This window comes from Phascolarctos cinereus, unplaced genomic scaffold (assembly GCF_003287225.1).
Source record: "Phascolarctos cinereus isolate Bilbo 61053 unplaced genomic scaffold, phaCin_HiC Scaffold_4;HRSCAF=312, whole genome shotgun sequence".
Classification (NCBI taxonomy): domain Eukaryota; kingdom Metazoa; phylum Chordata; class Mammalia; order Diprotodontia; family Phascolarctidae; genus Phascolarctos; species Phascolarctos cinereus.
Window position 1 is genome coordinate 671,844,652 of NW_027555847.1, and position 18,779 is coordinate 671,863,430.

At 43.3% G+C, this 18,779-nt stretch overlaps 1 long non-coding RNA gene across 1 annotated transcript; it reads left to right on the forward strand.

Moving 5' to 3' along the window:
• The first annotated feature begins 47 nt into the window (after nt 1-47).
• Nucleotides 48-6,148, forward strand: LOC110196201 (uncharacterized). The gene is made up of 2 exons (XR_002321144.2): nt 48-1,561; nt 5,493-6,148. It is a non-coding gene; the product is annotated as an uncharacterized LOC110196201 (long non-coding RNA).
• Nucleotides 6,149-18,779: the final 12,631 nt, after the last annotated feature.

Genomic DNA, 18,779 nt, shown 5'->3' on the forward strand with positions numbered 1-18,779 from the left:
GTAGGCTAGGCACTGTGTCCTGGGGCTGGGGGTGGGGAGGACTGAGAGGAGGCTGGGACAAAGGCGCCTGCCAGGCCCATCTGGCTGTTTTAAGGCCCGGGCCTGTGAGAACTGCCAGCCAGACCTTTCTCATTCCCCCAGCCCAGGGCAGGGAAGTGACCCACACTCTAGCCCCACCCCCTAGGGACCCATGAACCCACAGACTCAGTATTAGGACTGAGAGAGACCTTAGAACACAGAATATCCGAGCTGGAAGGGGCTTTTGAAAATGATATCAGGACTAGGAGGGCCTTAGAACACAGAATGCCAGAGCTTCTAAGAGACCATTTAATTTTAGAGTTGGCCAAACTGAGACCCAGAGGAAGGAAGTGATTTGCCTAAGTCATACAGCTAGTTAGTGTCAAAGCTGGAATTAGAACCCAGGCTCTAATGCTCAATACAATTCACAGTACCACCCTGTCCTTATAATCATCCTCCACACGCTCACCCAGAACCAGTAAGAGAGGCTCTGGAGGGCCAGGGACTGTGTCCCACTCCACCAGGTGACAGGATGAAGAACCCAACTCTAAACAGAACCCCCAGGCCTACAGGAGTCAGGTCACATAGTTGACCGGGCAATCCAGGAATTGGGGGAGACAGCAGTTCAGAGGAATTTAAGTCACCACCCCCCCTTTTCTACTTACATTTCCAAAGCTGAGAAGGGCTCAGCTGGTATGGCTTGTGTCAGAAAGAAAGGTCCATTGTGGGAAAATGAACCCCTCCCCTGTTGACTCTAAGGTGGAGAGAAGGCAGTTCCCTCCTGGGCCCTCTGTACTTGACCTTGGTACAATTACCCTACCTAGTTTTCTATCTTAGCGCTATCCTAGAACCTAAGCTCTTTACTACTAGAAAGAATAATTCTTTTCCATGTCAGAGAGCCCTCCCTCCAACCCCACAGACACATACCTTCTTTCTCTTCCCTTTCCCTCCCCTCCAGGGGGCACTGACCTCTCCCACCCCCAGAGACTTTAAGCTGAGGTTAGCTGTCCACTTGACAGAAATGCTAGTAAACGTTTCTACTCAGATGCCAAGTCTTCAGTGATTCAATTCAACAAACACTACAACTCTTTACAAGGGAATGTGCCTTGGGAATGAGAAGACAAAAAAGAAAAAATAGTCCCTCCCTTCAAGGAGTTCACATTCTACTGAAGAACACCACATGTGAGCACCTGTGTAAATATAAGATAATTTAAAGAGGAAATATTTCCCCATAAGTGATACCTGAGCCTTAAAGGAAGTCAGGGATTCTAAGAAACTATGTTGAAAAGGGTGTGCTCTCCAGGTGAGAAGCAGAGCCTACATAAAGGTAGAATGTCAGGTTTGGAGAACTGCAAGTAGACCAGTTTTTCTAGGTATTTGAAGGAGCTATATTGTAAAGGACTTTTTTTTTCCTCCCAGAGGGAATCGGGGTTAAGTGACTTCCCCAGGGTCACACAACTAGTGCATCTGAGGCTGTATTTGAACTCAGATCCTCCTGACTCCAGGACCAGTGTTCTGTCTACTTCACCACCTAGCCTCCCTTGTAAGTGACTAAATGATTTTAATTAACAGACTGTGGACTTTGTTTTTTTATCCTAGGGTCAGTAGGGAACCACTAAGGATTTTTTTTTTTTGGTGAGGTGCAATTAGGGTTAAGTGACTTGCCTAGGGTCACACAGTAAGTGTCAAGTGTCTGAGATGGGATTTGAACTCAGGTCCTCCTGACTCCAAGACTGGAGCTCTATCCACTGCACTAGCTAGCTGCCCCCTCCACTGGGGATTTTTGAGCAGGAGAGTGAGTAGGATACAGATTTAGAGCTTTAAGAGACCTGACAGATCCCTTAAAGGATTCCAGGGGATTCTAAGAGAGGGAGGAGCATTCCAGAAATCAAGGACTACCTAGATAACACCCCCCATTTTGCAAATGAGGAAACTAAGGCCCAGAAAGGATAAATAACTTGCCAAGGTCATTTGTGTTTGCTTAGTCATTTCTGACTCTCCGAACAGCCGTTTTGGGATTTGGCAAAAATACTGGAGTGGTTTGCCATTTCCTTCTGTAGTTCATTTTACAGAGGAGGAAACTGAGGCAAACAGGATTAAGTGATTTGCCCTGAGTCACACAGCTAGTAAGTATCTGAGGCTAGATTTGAACCCACAAAGATGAGTCTTCCTGACTCCAGGCCCACTGCTGTATCCACTTCAACACAGTGTGAGAAGAAATAAAGAAGAGAGTGAGATTGGTAACCCTATGAAAGGAGAGAAAAGTAGACAGACATGTGGAGGAAGAATCTACAAGACTTTGGAGGGTGAGGAAGAGAGAAGAGTAAGGGATGACTCTGTGAAGCTTCATAAGTAGAAAGATGGAGGATGGTGTGGACTTAGTAGAAATAGGGAGATTTGGTTGTTGGCAGGAGTCTTGGGGAAGAGGAGGAGAGGGAAAATATAATGACTTCCATTTTGGATCTGCTGAGTAGGCAATGCCTATATCGGAGATATTCAGCAGCTAGTTGGTAATGGAGGACCATTAGAGTTGGCTATTAACTTTGGGGAGGTGGGGAGGTCAGCTGGGTAGAGATACTTATTGAATCCATTGGAGCTAATGCAATCACAAGAGAGATTAGAGGAATAAGAAAAGAGGGCAAGGGACAAAACTTAATGGGAGGGAGATAAATGATAATCCAGTGAAGAAGGCTGAGAAGGAGCAGTCCCAAACCAGAGAAAGCAATGTCTCAGAAGCTCTGGGAGGAGGGGAGAGAAGAGTGGTCATCGGTGTCAAAAGCTGCAAAGAGGTCAAGAAGGATGAGGACTGGGAAAAGGGCATCGGATTTAGCTGTTAAGTGATCCCTGGTAACCTTGGAGAAAGCAGTTTCTGAACTGTGGGGAGGATTGAAAGCCGTGTGGCTGCTTTCTGTCTGAGCATCACAGATCTGACTTTGGAAGGCATGTTAATGATCACCTCATCTGGGGCTCTTCCCCTCGTTTATGTCCCTGACCCCTTTGGCAGGCAGCCTGAACAAGACCCCCTTCTCAGGGTCGTGCTTAGGAATGCATACAATAAAATACATAGAATTATAAAGGAAGCCAATTATATTAAATGGAGTCTAACTCTCAGAGCAGGATACTGTGGTCCTGAAAGTTTAAGCAACTTCAGTTTCATTAAATAAGCATTTACTGAGTACCTACTATGTGCAAGGAATAATAGGTATAGGGATAAAAAGGCAAATACAAAATGTTCTTGATTTAAAGCTTATGCTGTGCTGGAGGCAGATAGGTAAATGATACAAGTAATTTCAAGAGAAAATGGTAGTGTGGTCTAATGGTTAGAGAAGAGGCCCCTGAATCAGGAAGACCTGGGTCTCTGTCCTGCCTAAAAAGTACTGACTGTGTACACCCCCAATATGTCTATACTCTCCCTATTTTCTAAGTTATTTACCATGTTATTATATTCATCATAACAACATTGTAAAGAAAGAAGTCTGACCAATGCAATGACCCAACAATGATTCCAGAGGACCACCTCCTGACAGAGAGCTGATGTAGCCAGGGTGCTGAATGAGAAGTAGGTTTTTGGACATGGCTGATGGAAGGAAGCTTTAATTGACCATGCATATCAGTTATGAAGGCTTAGGTTTTCCTGTTTTCAGTTGGGGGGTGGGGAGGTAGGAAGAGAGGTTAGGCTTGTTAATTGAAAAAACAAAAAGTTTAGATATTTTTAAATCATGTGCATGAGATTGAATATCCACTCCCTCCCAAATTCCTGAGTCAGGAGGGAGATTGTGGGCCTGAGAGGGGAAAGGGATCCCAGCATGAATGTGCCTCCCCTAGCAGGCTCTTCTTCTGGCCATCCACACCTGTAGAGGTGAAGCACACCTGGGCTCTCCATAGCAGGGAAACAAAGACTGGAGCTTGGATTACTGAGCTGGGGCTTAAGGGCCTCTCCTTGCTTCCCCCATTATAAGGACACCTGTGGTCACTAATCCCTTGTCCCTGCTGGGCCTGGTGGGCCTCTACCCTCCTCTGGGGACCCCTTTTCTGCCTGGGAAAATGGCCTGTTGCTAGGTCAAATTCTTGGTTGAATAGATCAAGAGAAAGGAAGCCCTCCTCATGGAGCTTTCAGGCCCCTATCAAGGTTGGGAGGGCAAGGCCATCATCCAGGGGAGTAGGGGCCCTTGGGTAGGGGCAGCTTTGTAATGTGACCAGAAGAACATTGGCTCCAAAGCTTGGAAGCCTGGATGTGACCTGGGCAAAATCCTTTCCCCTCTTGGGTATCTATCTCCTCTCCTCTAAAAAGCTGAATGAGGATCTGAAGTCTCCTTCAATGTGTGCTTTTATAAGATTCCAGGAATTCAGTGGGGAGAGCTGTGGTAATAGGTATGTAGTCCAGGAATGGGCTAGCAACTCAGACAGCCCCAGGGAAGGAGAGATACAGCTTCAACCAAACCCGGGAAGCAGTGCTGCCAGTTTCTGGGCCTTATCCATGCCCAGACCTCAGTTTTTGTTTCTGCAGAATGGGAACAATGAGATGGAGACTCCAATCCTGTCCAATCCTCTCTTCTAGGGAAATGGCAAGAACACTGTTTTTAGGATCAGGGGAACTGGGTTTGTATTTTAGCTCTGCCACAGCAGGACACCAGCAAAGTCATTTACTCTCTCTGGGCCTTAGTTTCCTCATCTGTAAAATGAGGGGTTAGATTAGATCAAAGATGTCAGACAGTCAGCCTTCAACACTCCCGAGTGCAGCCAGAACCAGAATAAATGTGATTGGGAAATATTTAACAAAAGAAATAAAAATGCCATAGAACAACGTTAATGTTAATATTTATAAAATATATAATATTTATAGTTTAATATATAATATAATTTTCTACATCAACATGAAGTCTGTAGGGATCCTTAAGCACAGTTTAGTTAGTGGCCCCCCCTCCTCCCCCTGCCTCTGCTTCTATTTGAGTTTGACACTCGTGGACTAGGAGACCTCAGATCTTTAAAGCCCAGTAATCCTCTAGTCTCCTCCATGGCTCTGATGGCAGCGTCTGCATGGGTGTGTGGATTGGCTGGGGTTTCTCTCTCTTCTCAATGTTTGTGTTCCTTCCCCTGTCTCCAGTGGTCACTACGTCTCCATTTCTGATCCAGATCTGTCTCAGTCTTGGTCCCCATCCCTGTCTCTTCCCTATCTCTGATTTCTCTCCCAGCGTGTCAGTCTCTCCCCTGCTGTTCAGTGCAGGCTCTAGCCCACAGCCTCCCCAGGGAGTGACCTGATTTGAATGAGAAAAGGGCAGGGAGCTGACCTTCAACCTGGGCCGCCCCAGGGCTGTTGAGGCCAGAGCCTCGGCAGAAGAAGGCTGGGCTCTGGGAGGGGGAGGGGGAGATAGGGGCGATTGTTCTCCAGCGACCAACAACTCCTCGGGTGCGGGGGAGGGGGAGGGGCAGGGAAGCCTGACCCAGGAAGACTGCTTTCTGTTGTCTCTTCCCAGCTTCACTTCCTTCTCCTCCTCTGGGACCAGAGGACAGCAGCTATGACCAGGAGATGTGGGGCATTGCTCTGGGCCCTTTCTGCAAGGCCACCACCATAGGCTGGTAGAGACCCAACACCATGAGAGAAACAGATGATGGTAACAACAATAATAATAATATCTAATGTTTATGGAATACTTTAAGGTTTGCAAAGCACTTTACAAATATTATTTAATCTTCACCACAATCCTGGAAGGTAGGTGCTAATACTATCCCCATTTTATAGATGAGGAAACTGAGGTTAAGTGACTTGCCTAAAGTCATACAGCTAGGGGGTATGTGAGCCTATATTTTTCTGACTCCAGGTCCAGGAGTCTATCCATTAGGATTGTAGTCTCAAAAAGGGATGAGGGGCAGGGTCTCCTGGGGTACAGTATGTCACCAATTAATTGGAGGGTGGAAAGATGGGTTGGATCTCACCCCAGTGATAATTCAACTATCTCCAACACAACCATAACTACTCTGGATAAAAATAGGTTCCTCCAACCTTCCCCACCCCATACATTAGGACCCTACCCTCTGCTGTTCCAGTTTTCTCCCGATAGATGGATAGATGTTTCACAGTTGTTTGTATGTTGTCTCTTCCATTAGACTGAAAGCTCCACGAGAGCAGGAACTGGTTTTTTTTCCTCTTAGTATCCCCAACAATTGGTACATGGTAGGCATTTAATATATGTTGTTTACTGACTCACTGTTCCCAACCTCCCTCCCCATCTTGGTCTTATATAAGCCCCTCGGGGCAGTTATAACCTAATCCCTGCAAGCGAACCACAGCAGCAACAGTAGCGACTGGGCCACTGGGAAAATCTCCACCCCTTTTCCCAGATCATGTCAGACCTGCAGCAGGCACCCACCTGAAGGGCAGGTTTTGCTTTCCCTAACAGTAACTGGTGGCTAAGGCTGCCCTGCCTCCCTCCTTTTCTTTTAGGGTGGGACAGTGTTTCCAAGAAGAACAGGTGCATGTGGGTTTGGACAACTGGAAGATTTCATGGCATTCCACTTCCCAGCAAGCTCCCTCCTCCTCCAAATCTCCCTATTACTGTCCTAGGGCACCAAGTCACCCATGTTTGCACCCTTGTCATCCTTAGCTTCTGATTCTCCCCCACCCCACATTCCTCGACAATTGCCAAATCCTGCTGTTTCTCTGTCCCCAACAACTCTCTCAATCAATCCCATCTGTCTCCTCACACAGAACATCTCATCCCATGTCACTTGGATTATTGCAACGCTCCCACTAAAACTAGGGGTTCTTAACCTACAGTTGTTGAACTAGTCTTAAATTTTTTTTTGATGATTGCATTTTTTTTTGGAGGCAATCGGGGTTAAGTGACTTGTCCAGGGTCACACAGCTAGTAATTATCTGAGGTCACATTTGAACTCAAGTCTTCTTGACTCTAGGGCTAGTACTCTATTCATTGTTCCACCTATGTGCCGCAGTGATTGCATTTCAATATAATTGGCTTTCTTGGCAATTATCTGTATTATATTTAAGGCATTTAAAAACAAAATTCTGAGAAAAGGTCCATAAGCTTCCCCCCATAGACCCAAAGGAGTCTATGAAACACACAAAAAGGTTAAGAATCCCGTTAGAGGGTCTCCCTGGTCTTTTTATCCCCAGCACTTCATGCAATGCCTGGCACATAATAAATCTTTCTTGACTTGAATCTCTCTTGTCTGAAATCCATCTTCAACAGAGGAACCAAGATGATTTTTTTTTTTGCAGGCAACCGAGGTTAAGTGACTTGCCTAGGGCCACACAGCTGGTAAGTATCTGAGGCCAGAATTGAACTCAGGTCCTCCTGACTTATAAGTCTGATGCTCATAGCTCTAGGACTGAAAGGCATCTCAGAGGGCATCTGGTCCAAATTCTGTCCCCCATATGCCTGACAAGTCATCATCTGTTCTGTCTTTGCTTGAGACTTCTCAAAGGGAGAACCAATTACTTCCCAAGGTAGATAGTCCTAGTTTATTTGGCAGATATTTCCCCAACTCAAGCCTAAATCTACCTCTCTGCAATTCCGGCTGCTAGCTCTGCCCTCTGGGTCCAAATAGAATAAATTCAATACCTCTTCCCCATGCCAGTCCTTCAGATACTGAAAGATCACTGTCATGTCCCCACTTCCCTACTCCCAAGTCTTCTCTTCCTCTGGCTAAACCTCCTCAGTTTCTTTGTCCTACCCCATCCTGATTACCTTCCACGGGGGCCTTTCCACCTCCTTCAATGTTCTTACTGAAACAGAGGGTCCAGACTGAATACAGTACACTGGGTGTGCAGAGATCCAGAGCTATACCAGTGCCTGACACATAATAAGCTAATTAATAAATGTTCTATCTATGTCTTTCATCTCTGAAGTGCAGGCCATCATTTTTCTCTTAAGGCAGCCCAAGATTATATTAGATTCTTGCTATAATATCACACTGGTGATTCCTATTGAACCTCCAGTTCTTAAAGCCTCCAGGGAGCTAGAAGTAGTAAGTACTTCAGCTCAGTGGATAGAGTACTGGACCTTGAGTCAGGAAGAGCTGAGTTCAAATCCAGCCTCAGACACTTATTAATTGTATGACCCTGGGCAAGTCATTTAACTTCTACCTGCCTCAGTTTTCTCATCTATATTAGCACCTACCTCCCAGGGTTGTTGTAAGGATCAAATGAGATAATATTTGTGTGTTTTATTTTTAGATAATACTTGTAAAGCACTTAGCACGGTGCCTGGAAAATAGTAGGCCCTATATAAATATTAGCTATTTTGTTGTTATTATTATAATTAATATAGAATTATTGATTATTAGATAGATTAATAGATTATTATTGATCAAACATTATACAGTGTACAAATGCCACATATAAATAATAGATTTTTATTAATATATTTATAAATAAGTTATCTATATATTTAGTTATTCTACATATCTATCTATATATTACTTATTTGATTATTATTGTTATTAGTATTACTATATAGCATTTATCCATTATATAATGTTAGCTCATTTGATCCTTACACAACAACCCTGTGAGGTCGTCAGTCACTCAGGCAGTCAACAAGCATTCATCTCTTCCTATGTGCCTATGCTAAGCCTTGGGAATACAAAGCAAGGCAAATTACTATCTCTGCCTTCAAGGAGCTTACAGTCTAATTTGAGAGATAGCATGTAAACAATCACGTCCAAAGAAGATTTAGGCAGGACAAATTGGAGATAATTAACAAAGAGAAGGCACTAGAATTAAGAGGATCAAAAAAGGCTTCCTGTAGAAGGGGAGATTTTAGCTAGGACTTAAAGGAAGCCAAGGATACTGGAGATGCAGATGAGGAGGGAGAGTACTATTATTATCTCCATTTTACAGATGAGGAAACTGAGGCTAAGCAGCCTGTCCAGAGCCACACAGTATCAGAGACAGAATTTGAATTTAGTTCTTCCTGACTCCAGGTCTAATGCTCTTACCTACTTCTTAACATAGCTACCTCTAAAACTGGCTGCTAGATCTTTTCCAGGGGAACTGCTGCTTAACCACCTTTCCCTTCCAGATCTAGTGTGTTTGAGGTTGATTGTTTGAACCCAAGTGTAAGATTACTTTTATTCCAATTACACATCATCTCCTTCCATTCAGTCCAACATTTCAACCAGTGGAGATCTCTCTGGATCCCCTCCCCCCCGAAAATATCTGATTAGTGAATAAAACAAACAAACATGAATAACCACATCTCAGCAGAGGGGGAAAAAATTACCCTTTAACTCATCTGCCACTCAAAGTGTTAACTCTCCCTTCTAGATTTGTGTCATCTACAAATGGGATGAACAGGCCATTTGTGCCTTTATTCAAGTCACCAGTGGAAATGTTAAGCAGTACAGGGACAAGCATAGATCCTTGGGCCATTCCACTAGACACCTCCTTTCAGGTTGAAATAGAAGCATTAATAACTGTTCTTAGAGTCTGACTGTTGGAGGAGTTTGGAATCCTTTGTCTTATTGTCTAGCTCACATGTCTCTATTTTGTCCAGCAAGAAAGACTTTATCAAGTGCTATCCTAAAATCTAGGTAAATTACAAAAATGGTGTTATGGCTGCATCTATGTATGTACGTATGTACACACATATGTATGTATGTATGTATGTATGTATATGTGAAGATAGAGATCGGTACTTATGACTGATCGATGAGCCAATAATACTGTCAAAAAAGGACATGAGGTTAGTCTGGCATGACCTGTCCTTCCTGCTGGCTCCTTATGATTGGCATTTCTTTTTCTAGGCATTTACTAACCCATCTCTTTAATCACACATTCTAGTATTTTGCCAGGAATCAAAAACAAGCCCACTGGACTCCATTTTGCAGATTCCATTTTCTCCCCTTTTAGAAAATTGAGACATGTGCCCTTCTCTGTTTTAATCTTTCCATGTTCCAAAGAACCCTGATGGTGGGGGAGCAATTACATCTGCCAGTTGTTTCTGTACACAGCGTGTCAGTCAATTATGCCACAACCATTTATTAAGCACCTACTATGTGTTAGGTGGAGGTAGCTAAGTGGCTCAGTGAATAGGGTGCTGGACCTAGAGTCAGAAAGACCTGATCCTGGGCAAGTCATTTTACCTCTGTTTGCCTTAATCCACTGGAGAAAGAAATAGCAAACTGCTCTAGTGTCTTTACCAAGAAGACCCATTGTGCTATGGTCCATGGGTCAGAGAGAATTGGACAAGACTGAATAACAGCAAATGTGTTAGGCATCATGCTAAGCAATGGGGATACAAAGCAAGATTAAAGACAATGCCTACTTCTTTTTTTTGCTTTTTGGTGAGACAATTGCGGTTAAGTGACTTACCCAGGGACACACAGCTAGTAAGTGTCAAGTGTCTGAGGTCAGATTTGAACTCAGGTCCTCCTGACTCCAAGACCAGAGCTCTAACCACTGCACTACCCAGCTGCCCCCTACCGTTTTTTTAAAAAATGCCTGCTTTCAAAGAGCTTACAGTCTATCCTGGTAACAATGGAAGGTCTGGGATTTTGTGATATTAGAGTTAGAAAGGGTCTTTAAGATCATTTAGTTCAATCCCCTTATTTTTCAGGTGAGGAAACTGAGGCTCAGAAAGGACAGGTGACTTGCCTAAGGTCTTATATCTTGATTCTTTAATGAAATTCAATTCAGCAAATACTTATCTCTTGTTATGTGCAAGGCCATCTGACTATGTAAGTATCCACTATACCACAGCTACCATTTATAATGAGTGTGAAGAAGAAAGACAGCAGAACTGTAAACTGAATGGGAGCTTTCAGTGTGATGTGGTAGCCAAAAATATTAATGCAATCTTGGGCTGCATTAAGGGAGGCAGAAATTCCAAGAACAGGGACGTGATAGCCCCTCTGACCTCTGCCCTAGTCAGTCTACATCTGAACATTGTGTTCAATTCCAGGCAGCTCAGTTGGACAGGGATATTGATAAGCTAGAAAGTGTCCTGAGGACAAGTCCACTGGTAAATGGCCTTGGATCCATGTCATATAAGAAGAGGATTAAGGTGGGGCAGCTAGGTGGCACAGTGGATAGAGCACCAGCCCTGGATTCAGGAGGACCTGAGTTCAAATGCGGCCTCAGACACATAACAGTTACTAGCTGTGTGACCCTGGGCAAGTCACTTAATCCTACTGCCTAACTTAAAAAAAAAAGAAGTTTAAGGAACTGGGGATGTGCAGCTTGAAAAAGAAAGCCTCAGGGAGGACCTGATGGCTGTGTTCTAATACTTACAGGGCTATTAGAAGGAGGAAAGTTATATTTGTTCTGCTTGGCCCCAGTGGACAGAACTAGAAACAGTGGGTGGAAGCTACAAGGCTGATTTAGGCTCAATTTTGTTAAAAACAACAACAACAAACTTCCAAAGTAGTGTTGTCCAAAGTTAGGATGTAGATGAAACAGAAGAGCAGATAGAAAGCTTGGCCTCTGAGTCAGGAAGACCTAGATTCAAGTGCCCCTACTAAAACATACTAGCTGTGACCCTGGACAAGTCACTTAACCTCTTAAGGCAACCCTGTAAGATTATAAATTGGAGAGCAAGGGCTGACTTGTATTGCTAGAGAATATTTCTCAGCTGGATTTCTCTGATTCCTTCACTGATGAAATCACAGGTCTTCTTTTTGTTTTTATTTGTTTGTTTGTTTTTAAAGGAATGAGCTGTTTCGGGAGGCGGTATCTGCCCCCTCCTTGGATTTCTCAGAGGCTGGAAGACCCCTTGTCAGGTATTGTCACAGGAGACAATTGAACATGATGGCCACTGATGTCCCTTCCAACTCTCAAATTCTGCAATTCTGTGAAGGAGCAGAAACAGCTTTAGCTGCATCCAGTCTGCTTTTTAGAGGGTGCTAGTGGCTTTCTTTTGGTCTGGACCTGCCTCTGAACACAGGCTTAGCTGGCTTCCTTCCTGACCTACCCCCTCAACCCTTGTCTGCTCCCCCTCCCCACCATGTCTCTTAGCATTTCCATGTGAAAAGGGTGGTGACCTTGGGTGCTTCTTCCAGTCTTTGGCTTCTGACCCTTGACCCCCTACACCACCACCTTCAGTAGGGCCTCTCCAGAGGGGATGGATGGATGGATAGACTGTGCTTATGGGTCACTGACCTGGGGAAGCAGGGCCACTGAGGACAAAGGGGGTGGGAGGGACTGGAGGGCACAGCCCCCCCATGGAGGCCAGGCTCCCTTCCCTTCTTGCTCTCCTCTCCAGGGCATTCAGCAAGCACTGGGGGGAGGGGATGGAGAGAGGGAGGACAGGCTCTGATCCCCATTCCCCGCACATTGCCTTGGATATCCCCTCTACTGGCTGTAAGCACTGCCCCCACCCCACTTGCTAAAACAGATCCTGAGGCTTCCCTCAATACATTTAACCCATAAATTCCCCCTCCTGCTTTTGGATGGATGGTTTCTACCCCTCTAGGTGGCCTGGGGCGGCTTCTGTAAGATTTCTCTAGTGGGGTGGTTTGGAATGAGAAGGATCAGGCTATGTGTGATTGGACTCTGGCACCCCCTAGGGGTGGCCCCATTTTGACATCTTAAAATTCGAAAACAGTAGAAATCTTAGAATGTAGCCTTGAGGAATCTTGGAATTCACAGAAGTGCAGATATCCTTGCTGGTCTCCATCCTGCCTGCCTCCTTCAGGACCTAGCTACAGCAGTCTTTCTTTATTTTTTCATGGAGCTTCAACCTCTTCCTCTCCATTGGCTACCTTCTCTACTTTCTTTGAATGTGATCCCTCATTCTAAAAAACCTTTGCTTTCCCTTGTTCTTTCTACTCCATTCAGATAGCTACCTTCCCATCTCTCTCCTCTCCTTTACTACTAAATTTCTTTTAAAGGGTCAACTGAATGTATGCAGAAGATTAGCATTTGGTAAACCTATTAAAATTAAGAAAAGAAAAACCTGGGGAAAGGATTCATTAATTATGTCCTTGGTGAAAACTAAGTAGCAATTTGGGGGGAAATGAGTTTAAACTTTTATTTCCCACAATATATTTCAGCAAATTATAGTTTAAATACTTTTTTAAGAACTACCAAAAAATGGAAGAAAATTAATTGTGGAGGGGAGATAACTTTATTCTATTAAACTATTAGAAGGAATTGTTAAGGTTAAGATATATGCTCTTGATGACATTAGACTTTTTAATATTTAGAACAAAAAACAATATAATAGCTAGGAGAATTGGTAGGTACCTACGATCTCTGCTACAGCAGGAGACTAGGGCTGGTCACTTCAGTTAGGGAGTTCTGAGCTGTAGTAGGACCACAGCCAATCATGTGTCTGCACTAAGTCCAGCACCAGTATGGCCACTACCACCTCCCAACCCCCAACAGAAATCCACCAGATTTCCTAAGGAGAGGCAACCTGGCCCAGGTCAGAAAAAGAGCCGATTAAAGCTTCCATTCCATGCCAATCAAGATTGGCATTTCCAATGTAGCCAGGTAGGGGAGACCTCCTCTTGAAAAAGTCTTATCTATCTAGCTATCTATCTATATGAGTTGCTTTTTTAAAACTCTGAACACTTTCTCATTTGTTTTATATGTCATATGTTTGTGTATGTATACAAAGTATATAAATATATGTATCTACAAAGTATATCTATATCTCACTATAGAGACAAAAATGTATCTACAGATGTACTTTATCTATATATATATGTGCATATATATAAAGTATACACAAAGTGTATCTATCTCTATAGAGAGATAAAGATATATATCTCCAGAGATATAATTTGTAGATGCATATATTTATATACTTTGTATACATACACACACACTCTCTAAAAATAACTAATTGGGGAAACTTTGTTGCAAACTATCTATCTAATATCTCCATATACTACACACAAAATGAAAATAATAAATTTGGGAAACTACGTATGGCAAACATGAGAGCAAAAAATATGGCATTGAAAATAAACAAGAAATTGTTCTGTTTTTTTTTTTAAACCACTCTCATGCGTAAGGCATAGTCAGAGGATTATGAACAGTTTTCAAAAGAGGAAACACAAACTGTTAATAACCACTTTTTAAAATGTTCAACCTCACTAAAGATCATGCAAATTAAAACAATTTTTGAGTTATCACCTCACATCCACCAAATAGCTAGTAGTAGTAGTAGTAGTAGTAGTAGTAGTAGTGGTGGTGGTGGTAGTGGTAGTAGAAGTAGTAGTGATGTGGTGCTTGGGTGCTTATGTTTGGGTGCTTGTACTTGGACCCCAATTTCTCCCTAGCCTCAGAAACACTGTCCCTGACAGTTTGTCCCCAGCCCAAAGAGCCTGTGCTTAGCAATTACTCATGAGTGGGCCCTAGCAAGACCCTTATCTCTCTCCCTGGTGCAGCTCCAAACAGCACCTGAAGGATTTATTAGTTTAAACTGGCTTTGCACTGGGTCATAAAGACATACTTACCCACTACTATACTATCCTACTGCCCTACCTCATTATCTACATCCTGGGCTCCTCATTAACTGTATTCTAGACTTAAGACATATGTATACTCCCTACATCTATCTTGTGTAACAAGACACTGATTGGTGGCAGACTGGACAACTCCAGTTACCCTGAACTCTAGTTGACTTAGTGACGTAGCAGGCCTAAAACCACACCTCCATGTGGCCCCCCTTGTGGGCTTTTCCTAGTGAACTCTGGGTAAAATGCCTGTGCAGTAGGTACAAGAAGTGCATGTTCTTTTAAGAACTGACTACTCCTTAACCACTCTCTAATCCTACCCTGAATCCCCTAGTTAGCATATTTGGCACATGTTTTATTGTATTTTATCCTATATAAACTTTAACTGTACCTCTCTAAGGTTGCAGGATCCTTTAAGAATCCTTGCCCGCTGAAAAGCGTAACAATAAATCTTTGCCACCTTGAATTAAAGAATGCTTGAGTCTGTGAATTCATTCCAGATGACCTGTCCTGTACTCCGGTCTTTGAGGGGTCACAACCTCTCAGCCTGCAACAGTAGTAGTAGTAGTAGTAGTAGTAGTAGTAGCAGTAGTAGTAGTAGTAGTAGTAGTAGTAGTAGTAGTAGTGGTAGTAGTGGTAGTAGTGGTGGTAGTAATAGTAGTAATAGCAAAGAAATTCAGCCCTGGAAGTCTTGTGAAAAAACAGGTGCATTTGTTCATTGCTTGGAGAATTGCAAACTGGTGCATGTTTTTGGAAAGCAATTTGGCAGGACAAAGGACAAAAAAATGATAAAAATAAACTTACACACTAACCCAATGATTCCATTGTTGGGATTATGTACTTGGTATATAATTGTTGGGATTATACTCTGAGAGTGTTTCTTATAAAATAACAACAAGGAAAAAAAGAACTAGCTGTTCAGAGCTTTTTATAGCAGCCTGAATATCCAATAAGGAAATAGTTAAATAAATTGTGGCACATTCATGTTATGGTATACTCTACTGCAATTAAGATGGACAGATATGAAAAATGTAAAGAGATAGGGAAAGACCTTTCTGAATTGATGTAAAGCAAAATCAGAACAGGATATATACTGATAGCATGAAAACAAAAGTTATGGACATGGTACCAGAGGCCACTAAATTGTGCACGTCCTTTGACCAATTAGATTATAAGCTCCTTGAGGGTAGAGACTGTCTTTTGCCTCTTTTTTGTAACCCTAGTGCTTAGCACAGTGCCTGGCACATAGTACGTGCTTAATAAATGCTTATTAACTGACTGACCCAGTGATATGACTACGCATGTACTGTAGTACTACAAGGAAGTCAAGGACAGAGAGAAAGGACATGTGTGTGTGTGTGGGGGGGTATGCTTATAGTAACACTTTTTTATAGTAACAAAGACCTAGAAGGAAAATGGATGCCTATTTATTGGGGAATGGCTGAATAAACTCATCTGGAGTATTGTGTTCAATTCTGGGTACCCCAGTGTAGCAAAAGACATTTCATCTTTGCAACATCTCTTGAATATGCCCCATAACACCTCTCAAATATGCCCCCTTCTCTCCTCTGACACAGTCACCCTTCTAGCGCAGGCCCTCATCAGGCTATTACATAGCCTGTTGGTGGGTCTGCCTGCCTGCCTCAACTCTCTCCCTACTCCAATCCATTCTTCATTCAACGATTTTCCTAAAGTGCAAGTCCAATCATGTCACCCTCTCCCTCCCTCCAGTTAATAAATTCCATTGGCTCCCTATCCTTCTGGGATCAAACTTTTAAAAAATGCTCTGTTTGGCATTCAAAGCCCTTTATAACCTAGCCCCTTCCTACCTTTCCAGTCTTCTTCCACTTTACTCCTTGCCAGGTACTCTTTGATCCCGTGACACTGACCTCCTGACTGTTCCCCAAAGAAGACACTCATTCTTTTGGCATTTTCTCTGGCTGTCCCCCATGCCTGGAATGCTTTCCCTCCTCTTGGCTTCCCTGGCTTCTTTGAGTCCCAACTAAAATTCCATCGTCCATAGGAAACCTTCCTCAAACCCCACTGCCCTTTAGTTCTACTATCTTCCTTCTGTTAATTATTTCCTGTTTATCTTGTACTTTGCTGTTTGTACATATTTGTTCAAATGTTGTCTCTCCCATTATATCATAATCTCCTTGAGGGTAGGAACGGTCTTTTGCTTCTTTTTGTATCCCCAGTGATTAGCACAGCGCTTGGCATAGAGGAGGTGCTTAATAGATGTTCATTGATATTGACTGATATTGACACGGATAAACTGGGAGAGTGTTCAGAGAAGAGCAAGTAGGATGGGGAGGCACCTTGAGTCTATGTCATATTGTATTTGTCCTTCCTTCTCAAAGAGGCCAGTGACATCAGGGAGATGATGACATGACTTGCAATTGACTTTGATTTGAGTGAAGGAGGGCTGTGCAGTGTCACCAGCCTCACTTTCTCCTCCAGAGCCATCTAGGTCCAGTGGCCAGAAATTCATGAGGAGGGCTGGAGATGGCCTAGGATGCAGTAGGAGACCCTGGCCCTTTTTAAGCTAAGGTCTTTTTAGCTTTTCACTTTGAGTGAGGTAACGCCCATTCTTGCAAATAGGCCTCTCTATAAGAAGAGAGTCAAGGGATGGCCCCTTTAATCCAAACAAACAAATAAGCAAACAAACTGGGAGGGGAAGACCCTCCTAGCTGCTGGTCAAAAGAGAAACAGTTACTATTTATATTCACTGTGAGCAAGGAGTGCCCAGAAAAATAACCATGAAGTGGTGCTTGGGCAGGGACGGTATTATTATCCAATCTATGAGCTCCAGAGTGAACTGGATTTAAGGCTTGGTCTTTGACAAAGAAATCTAGCCAGTCAACCCCAGAGAGGAAAAGGAGAAGGAGAGAGAGAGGGAAAGGGAGAGGAAGTGTGTGTGTGTGTGTGTGTGTGTGTGTGTGTATGTTGGTGGGGGGAGATATGATTGAAATATTTTAATAGCTGTGACTCAGAGAAGGGATGTCCCAGAGGACAGAACCAGGACCTGTTACAGATATGAGCTGCAAAAAGGGCAAATTTAGCTAGATATTAGGAGAAAACTTCCTAACGATCACAGTAGTGGACTGCCTTAAGAAGGGGTCAGGGAGTTCTTCCTCTGAGACTTTTGAGCAGAAATCCTGTAATGACATCATAATAATTACTAGCATTTATGGCAAAGCTCTTTATAGGTATTTTCTCCTTTGATCTTCACAACAACCCTGGCAGTTAGTTGCTATAATCACTCCCATTTTAGAGATGAGGAAACAGGCAGAGAGAAGTTAAGTGACTTGCCCAGCTGGTAGGTGTCTGAGGCAGGATTTGAACTCAAGTCCTCCTGATTTCAAGGCTGGAGCTCTATCCACTGCACCGTACCGCCTAGCTGCCCTCAGCATTTTCCATCATGGGTCCTTTGTACTAGTCTTAGATCCTTGTGTTGCTGATAAAAGCTAAGTCATTCCTACTTGGCTGCCCCCTGGGGATTTCTTTTGTGTATGAGTTGGACTTGGCCACTGAGATACCTTCCAACTCTCAAATTCTGTAATATGACTATAATACAATATTACTATACCACAAGAAATGACCATATTGGTCATTTGATAGAAAACTAAGGAGTGCCTGAAAAGCTATGGTATTTTATACATTGTTCATTTATTGAAATGCAAATGATGAGGTTCAGGGGTGCTGAGACCCCAAAATCACAACACATGGGTCCTGCCCAAAGGAATTTGACCCAAGCCTTCATTCAGCCAAAGACAAGGTTTATTAGAACATCCATCATATTGGGCAGACTCTTAAGGAGTCTGAATGTTAGTGAACTATTGGCTAGATTATAAGAATCTGAGTATCTTATTGTGAGACAAGATGGACCTTATATACAAAAAGACTATGGGAGGGATCTAGGAGTGGCCAAGTAGTCTGTGAGGCAATAGAATTACAGGGACCTGACCAAGAGGCCAAGGGAGAATGGAGCCTAGCTAGGATTATGGGTGGGAAATGGCCTGGGGCCATAGGGAGGTAAACCAATGGAGGGTTAGGTTAGGTTAAGGGTAACAGAGAATTGTGAGATTGGGTTTAGCCACAATAAAAGGCTAGTTGATGGGATTGTAGCCTCAGGGGACCACCAAGACTTGACTGTATGGGAAAGTCCAGGGTTTTTCCTTTTTGGGGTCTAGATCCCATCTTCATCATTAATAGTTGCAAAGTAAATCTAATTGAGTGTATTGATCATAGAGGATCATAGACCTAGGACCGACAGGGATCTCAGAGACCATTTAGTCCAACCCCTCTAGTTTTACAGATGAGGAAACTGAGGCCCA